Below are 22,818 nucleotides of genomic sequence, written 5' to 3' on the forward strand. Positions count from 1 at the left end.
GAGAGGTTTGTCTAGTTTCACTAGGTTGAATCCACTATTTTCTACATTAAGAAATGCCTGTAACAAGTCAAAAAAATGACAGTGGCTTCCATTCAATTGATATATGTTTTAATTTTGCCACTTGATAAAGGAATATCTGTTTTGATTTTTCCTTGGGTTTCGGAAATATTATTTCTTTACATTATACAATATGATGCGTATGTGTCTCACATTATGAAAATTTAGTTTTCATGGTCTTAAATCATCAAGCAACAGTAAACTCGATTGATCTGTACCTTCCAATAGTGTCTTATAGATAATTGTTGTCATGCTTTTAATCCACCATTTTCTACATTTGAAAATGCCTGTACCAAAACGGGAATATGACATTTCTTGTCCATTCGTTTTTGATGCGTTTTGTTATTTGATTTTGCCATGTGATTATGGACTTTCCGAATTGATTTTCCTCTAAGTTCAGTATTTTGGTGATTTTACTTTTTTCTTTTGAGTCAAGATTTAGATATAGGTTTCCTAGAAAGACACCCATTCTTCCTACGTTTGGAGTTCATAACTGTTAAAAACTGCTCGCATTATGCAATATCATTTACACTTTGAATATTAAGATTTTAAATGCGTTTTGAATTGTATACTTGTTCGTGGCTGTCCAAATACCATCATCTGATGATGTTGACCATCAACCATATTTACTGCCTCCATTATGGCTGATGTTTCATAATCTCCTATCAGATTACTGGGTCCATGCCCACAAACAGTCGACACCAGGCATAATAACCACCACAGCAATGCCATCGTAAACAAACTGTTCTATGACCTACAATTGGTAAAAAATACATACTAAAATATCTGTATCACTATTTGTAATTTTAAAGTCAAGAATGTGATAATTGTTATCCTTATAGATTATCGTTGATCATCTCAACGAGATTGATTTTCTCGCTTGAGCTGATACAGCGAAAGTGAGAAAAGCAATCGAGTTGAGATGACCAATGATAATCTATTTATCGCTATTTTACCTATGACGACGTTGTCAATTTCATCATGTTCATGTCAATTTCGTTAGCAACGCCACGTGGCCTCCTTAGTTTCTACTGATAATTATTTTATCTCAAGCGAGTTGCATGATATGAAAATTATCACAAAAAAAGATCAAACGAAAAATGCACAAAATAGTGATAAATTCGTTTAATCAAGGATTTGTATAGTTAGACTAACTATACAAATCCTTGGTTTAATATTTTAAGGATTTTGATTTTGCCATTTGATTAAGGACGTTCCGTTTTGAACATTCGCTGAGTTCGGTATTTTTATGATTTTACCTTTTCGGCAATATTAAGCATTCTATTACGAGACATTTTGTTTAATTACAAAAATAAATCCCTATGGGTTTATGTAAACTCATTACATTATCCTGGCTGGTGTAAAATAATTCAATAAACATATTTATTTATATTAATCCCTTTCCACTTTGCGGGTGCGAGTGCTGTCTTGTAGCGACATTAGCCTACTCTTTTTCGAAATCTACAAGGGTGTCTTTAACGTACAAGAGATATGGCTCTCTCTTAACACGGGTCAGCCATTTATCGTCCCCTTCCGACGGACTATCATCGTTTCCTCAAGACCATACTCGCAAATGGTGTCAAGGGAGAGCCGAAAATTGAGTTCCTGAAATGTTCATCCCAGACGGGAATCGAACCAGGAACCTTTGTGCTAGAAGTCCGATGCACTAACCACTACACCACGACTCTCTTCAATATACCTTAATGGTTGAACATAAGACTCGTGGGTCCCTAGAAAATGAGAAGTACACAAACAGGAAAAATTGATCGCAGAAACGGGCAAAATATGCATATATATGTACTACAACAACGATTTTTCAGTGGTAAAGGTCACTGTCAGGGTATGTTTGTCCATGGGGGTAGCACCAGCCTAATAGTCAGCACTTTTGTGTTGACCTGAAATATAATTGATATGTTCATTGAATTTTCTGTAAATTAGCTATTAATGTATTGTTTTATTATTCGACAATCTTATAATATCTAACTTCAGACATATTACTTTTGTCGTATTTGGCTCAACTTTTTACATTTTTGTTTTGTTTTGCTCATAAAATTCATATTTGATTTGGCCTTCAAAATGGTTAAAGATGAGCGATACACTCTTCTGGCTTACCAAATTCTAGTCTTTAAACTTTATAGTTTCTTTGTAAATGTCGTTAGTTTTTCAAATTCAAAACTTCAAAAATTATACGTGTTGACTTTGGTCCCTCGCGCATCTTCAATAACCAATGAAAACATGGCTATTATCTTTTACTGTATTTTCGTTTAAAATTTGCCTCTGACCATCAGAATTATAATTTCCAGTGCTTTTCTCCCCTTTTTTTTTAGTATGAATAATATTTCATTTGAATAACGGAAAGTTTTGTAAAAAAAACAAACAATGCAAACAAAATCGAGAAAAGAGGTCGCATATAAAAAAAGTTAGTGATGTTTTTTTTTAATACGTTAACGATATTTTAATTTCACATGCAACAACTTTTTTTGTTATTGCAATGTTAATGAAATAACTAAACAAATGCATTCATATATATACTAAACTTAAGTTCTGTATGCACGTTTCAATTGTTTATTATGGATCTATTAAGGCAATGACTGATAGTGTTTTGTTGAAACAATTTTGTGTAGCGGCTTATTTTTAAAGTGTGCACCACATGTTTGATGTTATTTCGAATAGACAGAAAAACAAATATCACAGTAATCAGTGGCGGATCCAGAACTTTTCCTAAAGGGGTCCGCTGACTGACCTAAAGGGGAGCTGCTCTAATCATGCTTCGATGATTCCCAATATAATCAACCAATTTTTTCCCACGAAAAGGGGGGGGGGGCGGGCTCCCCTGGATCCGCCTATGGTAATTCCTTCTAATTTAATTCTAAATTCCATTGAGAGCAAAGAGCAAATCATGAAAAATGTTGACTAATGACAAAGTAATGTCGACAAAATGCTGTCAGCCAATCAGAAGACGCGTTACACCCCAAATTACATTATTACGTATTATCGACAAATAATATGTCATTTGGCGATTGTTGATAGCATACTTTTTTTCATCGAAGTAACTGGGTTGTGACATTAATAACAAGAGAATGTATTCAATTCAATTCTTTAAGAATTATGTATTCCCTTATTGCATATTTTTTACAATTTTTCCTCACATATTTTCCCTCGCACCTGTGCTGTGCGATAACGGAAATTCTAACCAGAAGCCTCGTATTTAAAGTCACTGCATACAGAATTATATCGGCGAATTATGGTACGGGAAAACAATAATTCAATACAAGAAGATTAGATAAAGATTTATATACGATAAAGGATTTTCTATTACAAAAGTCCAAATACACTTACTTTACAGCAAATCTTAGGCATTCTAGTAAATATTCTACTTTTTTGTAAATTAAAGTTATCGTTAGAATTTCAATCAAACATGAAAAGATGTTACAATTAAAATCTGACTTTTTAACTACTATCTCCATAAAATTGTTTTGTACTATATTTTTAGACAATGTTTGTTTTCTACATTTGCATTTAAACTGTATACTGTCATAATGAAATGTTGATAATGATGCATATGCAAGGCGTTATAATTAAACGAACAAAAACTCGGTTTATTTTAAGGAGAAATGGTGTGATTAATGTTGACACTGAGTTCAAGGATTGTTTTAGTAAAATTATGTGGCCTAGAAATAACATCATAAAATATGAAAATCTAAGAACCAGGTTTTTTTTTATATCATACGAAAATTCTAAGAATTTGGAATTTTCAAAAATAATAAGAAAGAAGCGAAGTTTAGTGATCCAAGTGGGTTTTTTTTCAGATTTAAAAAGCAAGAGAAAACGTCTTAAAGAAAAAATGATAATTAGACAACATTTGATATTTTGGCGACGAAATGATTTTTGGAATGCACTATTCTGACCTAACCTGGTAAGAGTTTTTATTTTGCCAAGGACAAGATGACCATGAACATTCTGTCCCACATATGGCCGGAAATAATTGTGCATAATAGTATAATTAATAGTTTGGCCTAAGCAACAGGTTAAATTCGATACCTCCTCATCCAAACAGTCATATGGTAGTCATCCAGCAGACAACTACTGGATAAAAAAATGTATTGTTTAATCTAAGTAGGCTCGGTAAGACCCCTGTTTGACCCAAAAATATAGCATTTCCACAAATTTGTTAAAAAAGTTAAATGTTTGCTATTTTTTGGAAAGAAAAACACTTGTGTTATATAAATTTTGGGTGTTTTTATATTCAATGCACATGCACCAAGTGATGGCCAAGTACCTACCATCACTGATACATGCAAAATAACTGAAATATTCCCAATTTTATCATTTGAGCTCATTCGTTACCGGTTGCTGTTCGCACTCGTGTTAAGTCTTAGAGTTTAAATATATATTGTATTTGATGACAAAAAAAAGTAAAATCACAAAAATACTGAACTCAGAGGAAAATCAATTTCGAAAGTCCACAATCACATGGCAAAATCAAATAACAAAACGCATCAAAAACGAATGGACAAGAACTGTCATATTCCTGACTTGGTACAGGCATTTTCAAATGTAGAAAATGGTGGATTAAACCTGGTTATATAGCGCTAACCCTCTCACTTTAATAACATAAATTAACTATATCAAAGCTGACACTGTACACGAATGCGACAACTTACATTTAATATTTCAAAAAGTCACACTAATGGCATATATTATATTTTTTTCATTCCCAAGCTTGAACAGAAGCGTCGTTAATGACAAAATCAGTTTAAAACTTTTACATAAACTGATTGAATCGACTTAAGTAGACATTAAAACTTCAAATATCATTCACTAAATGCACTCCAAATTTTAGGTCAAAATTATACCTATTCGGAAATTCTCCTTTAACAGGTGCTTTTCATCAAATCATATATTTTCTTTCTTTTTCTGCAATTTCTTAACAACGACAAGTTATCTAGGTGTATTTTTATTGAAAATGATTGATATAGTCTGATTATGAATAACTTTAAAAATATATGATTATGGTTCATTGAACTTATTTGCTAATACAACTGATACATCAGTGACTATTTATAACTGGCAAAAAAATACAAGTAAGCAATCATCATTGTGGTTGGGTTTTTCTAGTGTTTCTTTCTTTAGATGACCCAAATTGAGGGTATGCTTTAACTTTAATGTGGAACACGTTGATACATAACATTTTGATATCTGGATCAGCGCTTGTTATTTATATGAATGAAGAGCTGTACAAAGTTTTCCATCTACCAACTTAATTACAAACATACTATATCATTATCTGTTTTTTCTATCTGTCTTGCTTCGAGAAACAATTTAACTCTCCCTCTGTTTGTTATCTATCACTAATTCTCGTTTCTGGTTTTAGACCTCGTCAGCTGCGTGGTCTAAATACTAATAGTTCAACGATAACATACCACTTGCCTGGCAAATCTCAAATTGGTTGTGAGTTCGTGACGTCACTCAAAAATGTGGGGGCACACTTTTAAATAACCCGCGTTCGACACTTATCTTACTTGACTACAATGATTTCCAGCGTTCCTGCAAAATGTCGGTGTCACTCTTGGCATATCAACTACCTCCGCCAATAAAAACTGGCTTCCACAAAAGAGTTAATCAATCAAGGAACTACTGTAAACATGTCCTGTCTATGAAAAATATCATAAAAATGCGATGCTCACTGAATAAACCGCGGGTTATTTAAAACTGTGTCCCACATTTTTGAAGTTGTTCCGAAAAGACAGACAAATAACCAGTCAGTCCCTTTAATCTAATTTTAAATTTAATTTTAAGGAGTAATTCATGAAAATCATGAGAAAACGTTAATGACATCACGGTCATATGTCAACATTATATCAATGAACTGATTTACAAAACAAATTCTGCCAATTAGAAGACTGGTTTCATCCAAAATAAAATCATACTAATATGAATATGCATATGAATATATATATATATGAATATGCATATGAATATATATATGATTATGCATATGAATATATATATGATTATGCATATGAATATATATATGATTATGCATATGAATATATATATGATTATGCATATGAATATATATATATATATATATGATTATGCATATGAATATATAAATGAATATTTATACGAATATTAATATATATGAATATGCATATGCATATTAATATATATGAATATGCATATTATATAAATGTATATACGAATATGCATATTAATCTATATATGAATATGCATATGATTATATATAAATATGCAGACTAGTTCATCGTGTTCATTTTGCTTTACTATCTATCATTTATTTTGAAAAAAAGGGAGTAATAATAATCGGGAGGGGGGCAAAAACAAGAAGTCAAAGAACAACACCCAACATCATAGATAAACGACCAATAACGAGTCTGACCCCCCTGCAAGCTCGTACAACATACCGATATCAATTTAAAAAAAAAACACTTTATAAATTTTATGCGTCTTAAGCGTCTTTATGAGTTTGACTGCCCCTCTGGTATCTTTCGTTCCTCTTTTGTAAGCGCTTTTCTATATCTAATTTGTGATAAACGTTCAAACTGCAGTCGAATAATTGAAAGCCAAGGTTGTATAAGAACAATTATAAAGCTAATTAACCACAAAGGACCTAAGGGAGCTACCATTTGATTTTTATTGGGGAGCTAGGATGAAAAATGTTGTCCTGCATTTTTTTTTATTTAGCTGTAATCTCTGTACTGCCTTTTTATTTTTACTCTGTTCGGTCCTGCCTTTTTATTTTAATTTATCCTGACTTTTTTTTACCTAAATTGTCGTCCTGACTTTTTTTTTGCAAGTGTCTCATCCTGCCTTTTTTTAAACTCAAAACTCCTGTCCTGCCTATTTTTTCAAATTTCATCCTAGCCCCCCTAGTTAGTGCAATGACTCTTCTTTTAATAACGTTTTTCTACATTTAAAAAGAAAAATCTGTCTTTAAAATGAGAACAAAATGTCAAAAAACATGTGGTTCCCATTTTTGAAATAAACTAAAAACTCATTAAGGAGACAATCTTATAATTAAACACGCAAGACATGCGTATAAAAAATCTTGGCATGTGTATCATATAAAAATACCTTGTAAATTACATCATAGCAGTAAAAATAATATTAATAAGTATTATGTATGCGCATACTCTCAACCTTTAACCAGTTTAGATAGATTGCTGTCATAATTAAGATAGAGAGTAATTGCCCAAAGAAGACTAGAAACCGGTGCATTTGTGGTTAAAAAAAAGTTGTGAAATGCACCAAATTCAAAAAGTATACAACTTTATACGAGTATACGATGTTAAGAAACAGGCTAAATTAAGAAAGATAAGTTACAAAAATAGTTTAATTCATCATTTCAGTCGTTATTATGTGTAATTTATTGATGAAAAAAAGCAGGACGATTTATCCTTGTGCCCTTCACCTGATTATAGAATGATATAACGTTAAAAAAATAATGAGATCCATTATTATATGTCACTGTAAATGTACATGTAGCTATAACTTTCTTTTAAGTTTCATTATGTTATTTTACATTACACCAAACATATTTTTAGTTAAGAAAAAATAGTTACAAAAACAGTTCAATTCATCATTTTATTCGTAATTATGATAATTTTATTGCTGAAAAAATGCAGGACAAATTATCCTTGTGTCCTTCACTTGCTTAAAGAATAATATAATGTTATGCATGAACAGAAAATAACTGTGAATTTCATTATGATATGTCACTATAAATTCAATATAAAAAAACCACAGGACAAATTATCCTTGAGCACTTCACATGCTTCTAGAATACTATAATATTAACCAAAAAATGAGATCCACTTTTATATGTCACTATAAATTCCTCGTCGTGCGTTATACAACAAAATGCTATTCTATTATAAAAAAAAAACGGAGATTGGGTATGCTTGTCTATGAAAAACACGTGACGTGACAGGGTATTTGTACATATCTTATTTCTAACAATAAAAACATACTCCGTACAGATCTAGAAGTGCTTGCAGTGTAGTCAGCTAGATAAAATCTAATAACCAATAAAAAGTCATGTATCTTAGACTAAATCTGTTTACTTTTTATTATATTTTATGACATTAAATCAAGGCAGATTTGGTAAGTTAAAAAAGTAAGTTTCAAACCAAGTTTGTTTGATTGTCCTAAAACTCATATATTGAATATTGCAATTTTCTCAGACAAAACGTTTTTCACATTTTCGCCTTTTCGTCTTGGTATTTTTTCCACTGGCAGTTGGAACTCTTAGATAAATCATACTAAATATGGTGTCTTTCGCCATCTTGGATTGTAAAAAAGAGAGAAACTAAGGTCCAGATTTTCTGTCAAGTTAGAAAATTTGTTGCAGGAATGATGATATTTAATGTGTTTTTTTTTTATTTTAAAGAACCAATTTATAAGAATGAAATTTATAAATATTATTCTAATATGACGTGTTTCTTTCAAACCACACCGTGTGAAAATTCTAGACATATCTATACTTAGCGCAGACTCAGAGATGTACATAATAATTGATGTTACGATATACCTCCCACGTAAATCCACATGTATTTGAACCTATTTGCCAACGCTAAAATGCCAATTTTATTTTATTAGAAATTGTAATAAAACAAAAATCAAAAGAACCTTTATTCGTATTCAGATGTATAATAAAAAGAAATTTTAATATGACGTCCTTATTACGCTTTGTTAACAAATCCGTGTTCTAATGAGTACAAAAAATATGTTTGACACATGCGCACAGTCTATCTGTTTATATTTACGTTATTTCCATCGTTATCCTTTACATATTTACATTTAAGCAGCTAACATAAACTTTTATTATATATTTTCATCAAACAACATATATTTGCCCTGCTCGTAGTTTTTAACTTATCAAATATGAAATGTAATATACAGACTGCTCGGGGAGGACACGGGAACAGCCAAACATTCTTCCGGTATTTTCGTACGCTTCGACCTATACATATATTGCATTTGTCATATTAGAATCGAAATGATTTCTTCAAGTTATGCTCTAGGCTCATTTTAACATGGGTAGGCATTATATTTGACCATATTTTACACCTCGCTATCACTCAGTGTAAAATATCGACAAATATAATGCCTACCCATGTTAAATGAGCATAGAGCATGACATGAAGGAATTATTTCTTAATTAATATACTACAACTAGTTGTGTTTATTTCCTAAATATAGTAGCACAGCTATATTTTGTGCAATGTCAATTTCATCATGGAACAATCAGGGATTCATTAAGGGATGAAAATAAGCTTGATATTTATGTTACGATTTTAAAAGCTAGCAATATACTAATTTAAGTTGCAGTATAAAAACAATATTAATTCAAAGTCACAAAAAAATAAACTTTTGTAATATTGTATTAAAACGGAATTCTGAGGTACTTTTTGTTTTGTTTTCTATTCTATTGCATTATTCCTGATTTCAGCGAGTCAAGATGGCAGCTCCTCCGTCCGTTACGAAATGTCAATTTTGAATTTGACGATAGCTTACGAAAAAACATGTAATTCAAAACTCGCAATTATTGGTTTTGAGAATTAAACATATTTTTTTCTGTATTATCCATACAAAATGAGTCATTTTGTCACAACCTGTAGCTTGAGAAAATGAGCGGTGACCTATCATTTTTATTATATTTTTGGACAAATATAAAAAGATACTACGTTTTGTCAAAGTATTAACGAATTCTAAAAAAAATTTATCTTAGACTCCCATACCACCTTAAATGATCGTACTTGTACTGTACCTACTGTACTAAGAATTGTGTTTAGGATGAATTTTTTTTTGTTAAGTTGCGATTTTGTGCAGTTTTTAGATACGATCTGGTGGTATTTTTTAAGATGTTCAACAATCTTGAATTACTTTCCTTTCCTTTCAAAATTATAAAAAAATCAAAAAATATCTGACAGGTTTTTTTTCTTTTAACTGATCTCATACAGTTATTCTAACTATAACTTTTGAATCTCGGTCTATTTCTGTAATTTATTCTGACATACTTAAGATTTTTTAAACCCTGTATGCTTACATAGCCTATGTAAATTGTAAAACTGTTTATATGCACATTGAAAGACAAATTTATGTGACGTATAAAAAATTTCTGACGTCAGACACTCAAATCAATTAATATGTTCGTAGATAGAAGATGTTTTTGTGTTCTGTTAAATTGTCCCCTTTTAAAATTGTTATACGATGATGACTGATGTACCAATATTTTGACTATTTTATTAATTGTGACTGTTTATTTAACGCATCATGTAAATATAACGGAATTTGATGAGACTGTTATTAAAGTGAGAGGGTTAGCGCTATAGAACCAGGTTTAATCCACCATTTTCTACATTTGAAAATGCCTGTACCAAGTCAGGAATATGACAGTTCTTGTCCATTCGTTTTTGATGCGTTTTGTTATTTGATTTTGCCATGTGATTATAGACTTTCCGAATTGATTTTCCTCTGAGTTCAGTATTTTTGTGATTTTACTTTTTTTATATACATTTACTTAGTATTCTGTAATGTTTGCTTTGTCCATTGACCACTTTACTTTCGATAAACGTTGAAATCTAAATATACGTAGTGTACCAAATATGAAATATAAAATAAATGTATGCAAAGTTTATCAAAATCTGTGCTACATCTCATTCAAGACGTAAAAAGAAATACGTATTAAAATGCGGTAATTATTTTGTGTAGTAATTGTTGACTAGTTCAAAGAAAATACTATAAACGTTTCATTGTGTTTTTATCATCCTTTTTAATGTAATGAATTGCGTCTGGTAATGTTGATTAATAACTCAATATAGGTATATAAATTTGTTATTAACCTTGTTTCAATTTACCACAAAATCTAGGTACAGTTCGATGAACTAATGCGTCAAAATGCAATAACTGGTGCTTTTTCTTGTCATTTATCAATGATTGTACGAAATCTGCGTAAAATTTTGAAATCTTACCTGTTTTGTTTAAGTGGACAATTATTACGAAACGAGACTTACATATATAAGGTTCATGCATGGAGTTAGAATTGTTCTAGGTCATGGAATGAAAACTGTTGACCGAAAGAACAAATTTTAGTATTGCAAATATTATTTATGAACTTTTTCTATGAGTTGAAATCAAATTCAGTCTTTGTGAAATTGAAACAGCTGAGTGGGTTGAAAAATTTATCAATAAAAGAAATGAAGGTAATCAACTAAATCCTATGGAGAGTATATAAATAAAGATAATGGCAGTATACCGCGCTGTTCAATAGTCATAAATCAATTTAACTGAAACAAATCCGGGTTACGAACTAAAACTGAGTGAAACACATCTATAAAAGGAAACAAAACGGAACAACAGAAACTGAAAATATTTAAGAATTTAGTAAATAAAACGAGTTCGTGATAGGCAGCATTCACCAATCCAATTGAAATATAGACATCTGATTTCTTTATACTACGTTATACTTCCTATGAGATCTAGATTTAGATTAAATTGCAGCATACACGTGTTTTGTCGAATTGTGTATCGGCAGTTTAGCATGCACTGACAGTTGAAAACAATAAGATACATCAGACAGAAAAAAAATACTTTAAATGAACGTATGTTGTACTGTTATACCACTGTCCCAGGTTAGGGGAGGATTGGGATCCCGCTTACATGTTTAACCCCGCCACATTATTTATGTATGTGCCTGACCCAAGTCAGGAGCCTGTAATTCAGTGGTTGTCGTTTCTTTATGTGTTACATATTTGTTTTTCGTTCATTTTTTTACATAAATAAGGCCGTTAGTTTTCTTGTTTGAATTGTTTTACATTGTCATATCGGGACCTTTTATAGCAGACTATGCGGTATGGCTTTGCTCTTTGTTGAAGGCAGTACGGTGACCTATAGTTGTCAATGTCTGTGTCATATTTGTGATATGATTTAATGAAAATAAAATTTGATATTTTTTAAAACTTTATAAAATAATTATTTTATTTATTTTTATAATTTCGTAGCTAATGCTCTTTTAAAGTCAAAATAATAAAAACTCAACCTTTTTTAGCAATAACTCACAATAACATGTTTCATCGAAAAAGGAATTGTGTAATAATATTTTCAATGTATAAATTTTAATTGTTTATAGAATGCGTTATTTGAAAAGTAATTTTATTTTTTCCCCGCATTTCTCTGCAGGCTTGACACCTAGGATAATAAGTATGAAGACAACAACTAGGTCTGGACCTACGTCACAGTATGAGGAAACCTGTACACTGAAGCTTTTATATATAAATCATCACCACCTTCCATACAAATATACTATGTAATAAACCATTCCGCTTGATATAGGCCAAGCAAAATTTAACGATATATAAACGCCCTTGTAAAATGAGTGCTGTGAACAATAAGTGGCTGCATGTAGAGTGTATTGCTTAATATAGCTACAACTTAACATTACCATGCGGCAAACCAAATATTAAATCATTCCCTATCATAGAAGCCAAGAAAACTTTGACGAAAAGTTTCCTTGAACTATGAGTGTTGTAAAATTTCCAAAAAAAGGAAAATAGAATATAGAAATTGCCGCTACTGGCTACAATTCAACAGTGTCGGTCGTCCCCATGTCTGTATCACTCTGCATTATCGAAGTCTTTATGACAGACGGTTGAGCGGTTACTAAGCCTGCTTTCGCGTTGAATGACGAATGTTCAAATAGGTAGACCTATCTCACGTCATATCTAACACAGCGACTAATCTCTTGGGTTGAGCTTGGTTCATGTTACTCCATTTTTCTTTTTTCTTTGTATATGTTTTTGTCATTTATCCTTTGAAGCTTGTTTCTTATATCTATCATCGGTTATCATTAAATGTTATACATTGTATACATGATATTCCATAAATTTTATGTACCTTAAAATAATTCTCCGCCAAATGTCAGCATGTTTTCCTTCTATGCGCATTTGTTCACCTAATTTTCAAAAATGAATTCATAATAGTTGCTTCTTGTGAAAATAGAATCTATGTTTTACAATGACTTGTAATATTTATGACAAATTAGCACGGAATCGAATGGAATTATGTAAATCGAATGCGTCATCAAGAATACTGGTAACCTGATATTTATATTTTCACACAGGGTTCTATGTATGTAACAGTTTGAAAATGAATCCAAAAAGGATATTCATACATCTTTAATTTTCAGTAAATTTTCTAAGACCCAAAAAGCACCTTCTCCTTTCACTCATGAAGTATTGACCATATAGGAACACTGTTAAAATCTATAAAATCGTATGACATTGAAAATAAATTAAATCACGTGATGTCAAAAATAATTACAAATGTAATCGGAAAATATTAGAAAAAGACATAAATGTGTTGCATCTAGTGACATTTAGAAGTACTTGTGCATTGTTGGGACGTTGCCGGTGTCAATATTTATCAATCAGTATGGAATTTTGACGAGATCAATACGTTATATATGGACCTGTGTATGGCACGCCGTTATTATATTTATTCAATTTCGAGATATCTTATTTAGTTAAATAAGATAAGATATCTTATAAACTAATTGAGATATCTTAATAACAAAATGAGATATCTTATATATTAATTAAGATATCTTATCAAAATGTTTATAAAGATATCTTATTAAATATATAAGATATCTAATTCAAAATATAAGATATCTCTATCAATTTATAAGATGTCTTATTAACTATATAAGATATCTTTGATATAGTTAATAATGGAGATATATTATTTACTTAATGAGATATCGCTATTAGTTTATAAGATATATCTATTAATTAATAAGATATCTTATAAAGTATGTATTTAAAAGATATCTTTATAAAGAAGTAAGATATCTTATATACTTTATAAGATATCTTATTAGTTAATAGAGATATCTTATTAACTTATAGAGATATCTTAAAAACTAATAGAGATATCTTATAAACTTATAGAGATATCTTATAAACTAATAGAGATATCTTATTTACTTTCAAAATAAATAAGATATCTTATAAAAATTAAAGATATCTTATAAAAATTAAAGATATCTTAATACTTAATAAGATATCTTGTTAAATAAATAAGATATCTTCAAATTTGAATAAATATAAAAACGGCGTGCCATGCCTGTTCAGATTATATTGACCAAGGACGAGGTCAATATTGAAGAATATTAGCTACTAGAGACGAGATAAAACTTTTTTGAACTCTTTGACGCATTCAATCAACAAAACACTCTATATTCTGACTCGCAGCTTATATTTTAAGGTATCAATATTTAGAAAACCTGTTACTTGGTTATTTTGCTGTATAATAAGTAAAAAGACTCAGACGTACTTATAAATATAAGTATTTTCTGTGACTGTCCTTTCCTATAGATAATTGAGCTGATCTGTAACAATAACATCTCCATGCCTTATATATCATGTACTGTAGTACGCCGCTAGATTAAAACTGACGAGGAAAGATAACACACGGCCACTGAAAGCTTTATTTTTGTAAAGCCCAGGTGGTCGTGTGGTCTAGCGGGACGGCTGCAGGCGATTTGGTGTCACGATATCACAGTAGCATGGGTTCGAATCCCGGCGAGGGAAGAACAAAAAATTTGCGAAAGCAAATTTACAGATCTAACATTGTTGGGTTGATGATTAGACGATATATATACTGCGCTAGACCGCGCGTGGAAGACACGGTGGCAAGAGGGGACACAGTGTTTTATTCAATGTCACAGGAAGAAGTACCCAACCAATCGAATATATAATACTCGCTATCCATATTAACATGCAATTGAATCATATATATTAAGCAGTTAGCGCAGTCGCGGATGTAATTATTTCATAGTCTTAAGTAGAAATTAAAATTTCTCTCTTGATACATTTTGGACAACTTAAGTCTTTATAGGTATGAACTTATCAAGACAATATTGCCAATTATTTCTCGATTAATTTTCGATGGATCTTTAAATAAAAGTGAGATCAGCAGTCGCATAAGCTTTTAAAAATAAATTACCAAATCAATTGATTTTATGCACACATCTTCAGCACACAAATAATTAATTTCCTATTAACAAAAACGATGTAAAATTAGTTAGAAAATGCGCAAAACTTACAATGATATATCGCAAATACGTTCAACTTACTTTTTATCGCCAAAACTAACTATTTTTTTGGCAGTTGTTAAAAACGTCTGTTTTCTATGTTAACCGATGTTAAAATTAAAAGTAGCTATTCAGCTTGGTCTGTTTTGCTTTCCAACAAAAATTAGAGTGAGACAGTGATAAAAATACATTGTTACCTGCTGGTTGTTTCGGTATATTTCCAAAATAACAGTAAAAAAGATAACTTTTAAATATATTTTATAGAAGGCGTGGCATTATATTTAAAATAAATGACGTTGCACATGCTCTATACAAGTGTTCCATTAAATATCAGAGAAAAACTGTGACTGATTGTTTAATCACAATAACAAGTAGTATTATAGATACTGATATACTAGGTAATGTTATCTTGACATTTAGGCGGTCTATGTTCATTTTAATTGATAAATATAAGATTACTACTTAGGTTGTTACTAGTCCCACATCCGAATTCGCCTTTTCAAATTCTAAAGGACTATGGGTAATCGCATTGTTTGACTGGAGTGGGTAGCTACTAAGGCAGTCAGTGGGCCCCCACAAGAAAAATTCTCGATCCGCCACTGGCACGAATTATTCACACAATTAGCAAACAGGTTTCAAGTAATGACGAATGTTGAAATAGGCAGAAAGTGTCGAATACGACTTTCCTGTGGTTTTGCTCACGTCATATCTAACACAGCGACTAATCTCTGGGGTTGAGTTCAGTTCATGTTTCGCCATCTTTTGTTTTCTCTGTATATTTTTTTGTCTTTCTTTCATTGAAGCTTGTTTCTTAATATTTTTCATCGGATATCATTAAATGTTATATTTTGTCTTTATGATATTCCATAACGGTACAAACACATGTCGCGGAAATTTATTAAACAACTTGGGCTTTATGTACCAAAAATAACTTCTCCACCAAATGTTAGCATGTCTTTCTTCTATGCGCATATGTTCACGTAGTTTTCAAATATGAATTTATAAAAATTGCTTCTTGTGAAAAAAGAAAAATATTTTTTGTAATGACTAGTAATGTTAATAACAAATTAGCATGAATAGCACGGTATCGAATAGATTTATGTAAATTGAATGCGTCATCAAGAATACTAGCCACCTCATATTCATATTTTAACACAGGGTTCTATGTCTGTAACAGGTTGAACATGAATCCAATAAGGTCCAAAGTCATATATTTCAAATTTTCAGTAAGTTTTTTTAAGATCCAAAAAGCACCTCCTCCTTTTACCCATGAAATATTTTTCCATATAGCAACACTGTAAAATTATATATATGTCATTTATGATAAAAGTGAAAATAAACAGAATCACGTGATACTATAAAATATTACAAATGTAATGGGGGAAATAGAAAAAGAGATTATGTGTTAAATCTAGCAATATTTGCCATTACCTGTGCAGTGTTGTGAATTTGTCGGCGTCAATGTTGAAGAATATTAGCTCCTAGAGACGAGATAAAACCTTTTTGAACTCGTTCACGCACTCACTCGACAAAACACTCCTGATTCGCAGATGATGATATTCTAAAGTATCAATATTCAGAAACCCTGTTACTTTGTTATTTTGCTGTATAAAAAGGAAAAAGGTATATATACTGCGCTAGACCGCGCGTGGAAGACACGATGTCAATAGGGGGGGGGGGGGACAAAGTATTTTATTCAATGCCACAGGAAGAAGTACCTAACCAATCGAATATATATCGTCATCTCGCTATCCATATTAACATGCAAGTGAATCATATATATAAAGCAGTGGGCGCAGTCGCAGATGTAATAATGTCATAGTCTTAAGAAGAAATTAAAATTTTCCTCTTGCTTAATTTGGACATCCTTATAGGTATGAACTTATTAGGACAATATTGCCAATTATTTCTAGATAAAGTTTGAAAATATCTTTAAATAAAAGTGAGACCAGCAGTCGCACATGCTTTTGAAAATAGATTATCAAGTCAATTGTATTTTAGCTCAAATCTACAGCAAACAAATTTTTCCTTCCCAATTGATAATTACGAGGTAAAAAAATAGAGAATGGGCAAATCATACAAGGAAATAGCGCAAATACGTTCAACTTACTTTTTAGCGCCAAAATTAACTATCTTTTGTGCATTGGTTAAAAAAAGGTCTATCGTCTCTGTTAACCGGATGTCAAAATTAATAGAGGATATTTAGCCTGGTCTGTAATGCTTTTCAACAAAAATCAGAGTGTGTAATAACAACTATATGTCAGCATACTAAGGGCCTAATTTATGAACAAAAAATGAACGAAAAACAAATAATAAGTATCACATACACAAATGACTTAGTTTGCTAATAGTCTCATATCTGAACTACCATTTGCTTGCATCAGAGCATGTACGAATATCATAAGTTACGATTATTATGTAGACGAAACGCGCGTCTGGCGAACTAAATTATAATCCTGATACCTTTGAAAACTAATTACCAGCGGTAGTATCACAACATAGAGGACGAGAAAATGGGTGAATAACATTTTTCGATTTTTCAGTAAAAATTGGTTTACCTATAAATGTATTTAGTTTGCTAGTCAACGTCCAAGTTTACACTACTAGTATGACGTTACGCATGATATTGGTGTCACTTTTGGTAACGTATGATATTGATATTGATGTCACTTTTGGTAACGTATGATAATGATATTGATGTCACTTTTGGTAACGTATGATAATGATATTGATATATTATATATATGTTCATGTGCAAATAAGAAAAATATGAAATTTAATATAAAAAACTATATATATATCAAAACCTGTGCAATTGTTATACTTGATTATTATTGAAGGTATAGTACTAACAAAAACTAACAACTGTATAAATATGTTTATTTACTTATATTAACGAGGCCGGGACAAGGTACCTGTACTTGATGTTTCAAACTAACAAATGTACAGATTTCAATAAAATATGATAAATTTAAAAAAAAAAAAAAAAAAAAAAAACATTATTCAGGGACTATTTCATGTTGGGGGATTTTAATCAAAATTGGTACCAATAGAAGCAGAACTCCCATAGGTTGGTTTGATGGTGTGTTTTTTGGGGTAATATATTTGTTGTGAAGTGTTAATTATCAATTTCTGATGATACGTACAAAATTGATTTTTATCCTAAACTTTGCTTTATATTCCAACTATTTAAATTAACTTAAAAAAAAACCTAAAGAATAATTATGACAAAAAAAAAAAAAAATATAGTCTGCGTCTTTCAACACATAGTTGGTAAATGCAGTCAAAACTTAATTTTTTTACCAATAATATTCTTTAAATGAAGAAGTTTTCTGTTCTTTTGAATACAATTTTATTATTGGTTATTAAAGAACAAATTATGTGATTTTATCGGGTTTTTTTCTCCAATTTGCTTGAAATTATAATAAATATGAAAATAACGACAACATCTCTTGTTTTAAAACTTAATAAACATTAAGTATAGGAACAATTACAGGTTTAGCTAGCTATAAAATCAGGTTTAATCCACAACTTTCTACATAAGAAAATGTCTGTACCATGTCAGAATATGTCAAATTGCTTAACCTTTATGTATTTGCGTCCAAGTTAACACGCCAATAAACTGAAGTGAAGACATTTGCATCTTTATAGTTCTCCAATCTAATTACAATGTAGATATACATCTCAATTACATTGTATAGTTTTCAACTCAAACAATTTTAGTTTTTATCATCAATGCATGTATCAATTCTCTTAGAACACTATGATTCCATCATGTTGGATCGCGCATAAATATATTACAGTCAAATCGACAAAATGTTTCACTATTTGAAAATTCCGCTCCACAGACCCTAACCAAAACTTCTAAGCTTATTTTGACAAAAGTTGAACCATATTGGCTGCTAAAAGCGAATACTTTTTTCACTATCTCACTTTCATTAATGATTGAACAAAAAAACATATTTTAGATTTTTATATATATCTCTCGTAACTAGTGCTCACTTAACACACAGATAAAATGCTACACCCAGAGGCAGTCTTCGGCTGAAGGTATGTTTGAATTTCTGCATACCAGAAATAGATTTTCTAATTTAAGAATAAAACTTAACCTGGTAGACAAACATATATTAAAAAACATTTACCCTTCAATAATTACATTAGATGTATGTTTCATTATACTACGTTATTCTAATTGGCTAACTGCAACTCACGTGCTATTCCTAATGCCCGCGTCACACTGTTCCGATTTTTATATACGATGGAAACCCGAATGCAAAAATTGTAAGTTCGTACGAAGTTGGTCCCGATCTCGTTAAAATACAAAAAAGTGACCGAAGCAAGTACGATGAATAACGAAGTCTATACGATGGTGCCGAAATTATATACGATAGCAAAAGATAGACATACGAAGGTTAATCGAAGACGGGAACTTAAGCTTCAGATCTCAGCCGAAGCCTACACGATGGATTATGAAGGCTACACGATGGATTACGAAGGCTATTCGATGGATTACGATGATGGCGCGATGGCAATACGATGTCTCAAATACGTTCTACCTGTTTTGAACTTTTTTATGATACGAACAGAATTGCGACAACATATCGTTTCTGTACAAGTCTGCCATGCATGGCGGTAAATCGATCTTTTTGTCTAATTCTTATAAACTTAGTTTATTATCCCCTCGCCACTTACATGTAAGTTCCGTGTAGATAAAATTGTTATGGACACTCGAGAGCCAAAATGCTCAAAACTTGGTATGGTGTTACTCGTTAAGAATATCATAAGCGCTATTGACTTTAAAGTTCAAAGGTCAAGGTCACAGTGGCAGTTGTAATACAAGGCAATATTACCCTTGTGGACACTCTAAAACCAATATGCTTCAAAAGATTTTAACCACATTTGGTATATTGTTCCTCCTTGTAATGATCTGACATTTTTTACGTTCAAGACTAAAGGTCAAGGTCATGCAGATGGACTTGTTTTTTCTCCTTGAAATATCATAATACACAGGAAATTGGTTGCTAATTTTTTTACCTGCTGGTTCTAAAGACAATATTAAAGGTATTTCCAGTTACTGAATGTTTTGGTTGATTTCTAAAAACATAGTTTATGTATCAAATATGCATATTCAATTTACCATTTTCGGCATGTGTCATATACAAATACAGTGTCCATATTTGTCCCCAATATGTTACATACGAGGGGATGCCACGCTCGGCATTGCCTTGTTTGAACTGTAAAATGTGTAGACTAGTCTGAATAAACACCCATAATTATGCCCATGTTTACTGATCTATCTTAAAGGTAAAGTAATGGGTTCGTTCATCCCTTTTATTCAAAAAGAGCTCTTTCCAGGAAAATATCATAATAATATAGACAAAAGGAAGAATATGGAGAAAGCAACAAATGCGGCAAAATATGACATATGGAAATTGGTTATTGAGTAAACATTTGTGTGAAACAACTCAGACGATACATATTTAAACAAATCAGAATAATGAAGAAAATGTTGGTTTCCCTATATACGTGTACCTGCAGTGTTGCGTTTATGATTTTCATTATGTTGCTTGATATGAAAAATAATATTTTACTTGTACAAGTAAATCCCGAGCCTGTAATAGCTGCTCTTCTTGTTCTTGATCCATTTGAATTAATAGAAACAACGCTGTCGCCTTTCTTGATCTCATAGAATCATATGATATGAGCTCCATGTTTTGTAAACGCCTTTCTTAACTCGTATTTGACTGATCAGTGCATATCGCGCATTGCACTTTAAATGATTTCAGCGCAAAAATTAACCTATATTAAGCTGGATTTATTGCCGTCGTAGTTTCATCTTGTCGCCTTCGTACTTTTATTCGATGGCAACACGACGGGATTACGAGGTCTTCACGTAGTCGTGTTGCCATCGTAAGACCTTCGGGTTGCTTCGTGATTCATTCGTGTAGACATCGTAATGTCAAAACTGCCCAATGGAAACGATGGAAACACGAATGCAATACGATGTTTAAAGATGTATTCCCGGTGACATTACGATGGTGAGGATGGTGATACGAAGTCAATACGAACCCTCAACGTCGGAAGCACCTTCGGGGATTTTTTAACATGTTAAAAAATGTAGAACCCTTCCCGAAGTTGTCCCCGAAGGCAAGAAAAAGTGGCCGATGGGTCTACGATGGTTAAAGATGGCACTTCGAATAGCCTGATATGATACGATCAGTCCCGATTTTGAAAATTTCCATAATCGTGTTGCCATCGTCGTAAAAATCGGGACAGTGTGACGCGGGCATAAACAATTGCATTAGACGAAAAAAAATATCGTTCATGATGACACGAGGACCCATAATAAAGTGCATAGGTGAATTAAATGAAAACTTGATAAAAATCGTGTTTTCATGATCCTAGCTAAATAAATGTAATTATAAGTATTGAATGCTTCTTTTTGTAACTTTATAGGGTTTTAAAAGCGTTGACCGTGCACACATTTTTAGAATGAAGCGCGGAAGCGCTTCATACAAAATGTACTTCGGTCAACGCTTTACAGCCAAATAAATTTACAAAAAGCAGCATTCAATTTCTTAAAGAACTAAAAGAAATTATACATATGATACATATCTTGATTCTCAAGAAAGGTGTATAGTCATTAAGATATCTCGACGGGGTGTACATATTGAGAATAATGAACAAAACATGAATGATAAAGGGCCAAAAAAGAATTTTCAAAAAGCAAAAAAAAAAAGCAAAAATTATTAAGAAAAAAAAAAATTGTGAGTACAAATAAAAGTGAAGAAGATAGTCTAATGGGGTCAAAATTTAAAAAAAAAACAAATAGAGAAAAACTACTTTACAATTTTAAGAAATTACATTTATTTACAAAAATAAGAATTGCTGATCATAAGTTTCAAACAGAAAAAGAAAAAAAAGATATTGTCAGCTTTTGTTAGTTCGACACATATTGCATGTACATGCATCTCTAAAATTGATTAAAAGCATAGTTTCTCTTTATAATTGATGTACGTTAGTGATCAATAAATCTTACTTTTAACAAGGACGTTTATTACGATGTAAGTTATATGTCCTTGGTTTTAATGATGCTATATAATAATAATAGGGTTTATGACATTATTGTTTACGCTACACATCAGTCAATTTAAGTGGTATTTTTGTGAAAAATACCACAAAATGTCATAAGTGTTACAAACCGTAAAACGCCGATGTAGGACGGTTTTCATCAACAACTAAAGGTAACAGATTGGTTAATTGGGATATGGTATTTAACTACTGTGTCATTTGGTCTATTGTGGAGAACTGCATGTCTCGTGGCATACCACATCTTCTTTTGATGAAAAAAAATAAAATTACCGCATGAAGATATATTTTTTTAATTTTAGTTCATTTTTTTATTTCTTAATTTATGTCATTTTCATTGATCTAGTAAACATTTATGTTAAGCACGCATCCCGGTGCAGGATTTTCTCGATGTGTTTGAGACCATGCAACTGGTGACCTTCGGCTATTTTCTGATCTTTGGACGGGATCCTCTGGCAATTGTTAGTCTGTTATGTATTTCAATTTTAGTTCATTTGTATGTTTTGGAATCAAGTGAGACGTCCATTTTCACAGAACACGTACACATTTGTGTT

This window comes from Mytilus trossulus, chromosome 8 (assembly GCF_036588685.1).
Source record: "Mytilus trossulus isolate FHL-02 chromosome 8, PNRI_Mtr1.1.1.hap1, whole genome shotgun sequence".
In the NCBI taxonomy this organism is placed as follows: Eukaryota; Metazoa; Mollusca; class Bivalvia; order Mytilida; family Mytilidae; genus Mytilus; species Mytilus trossulus.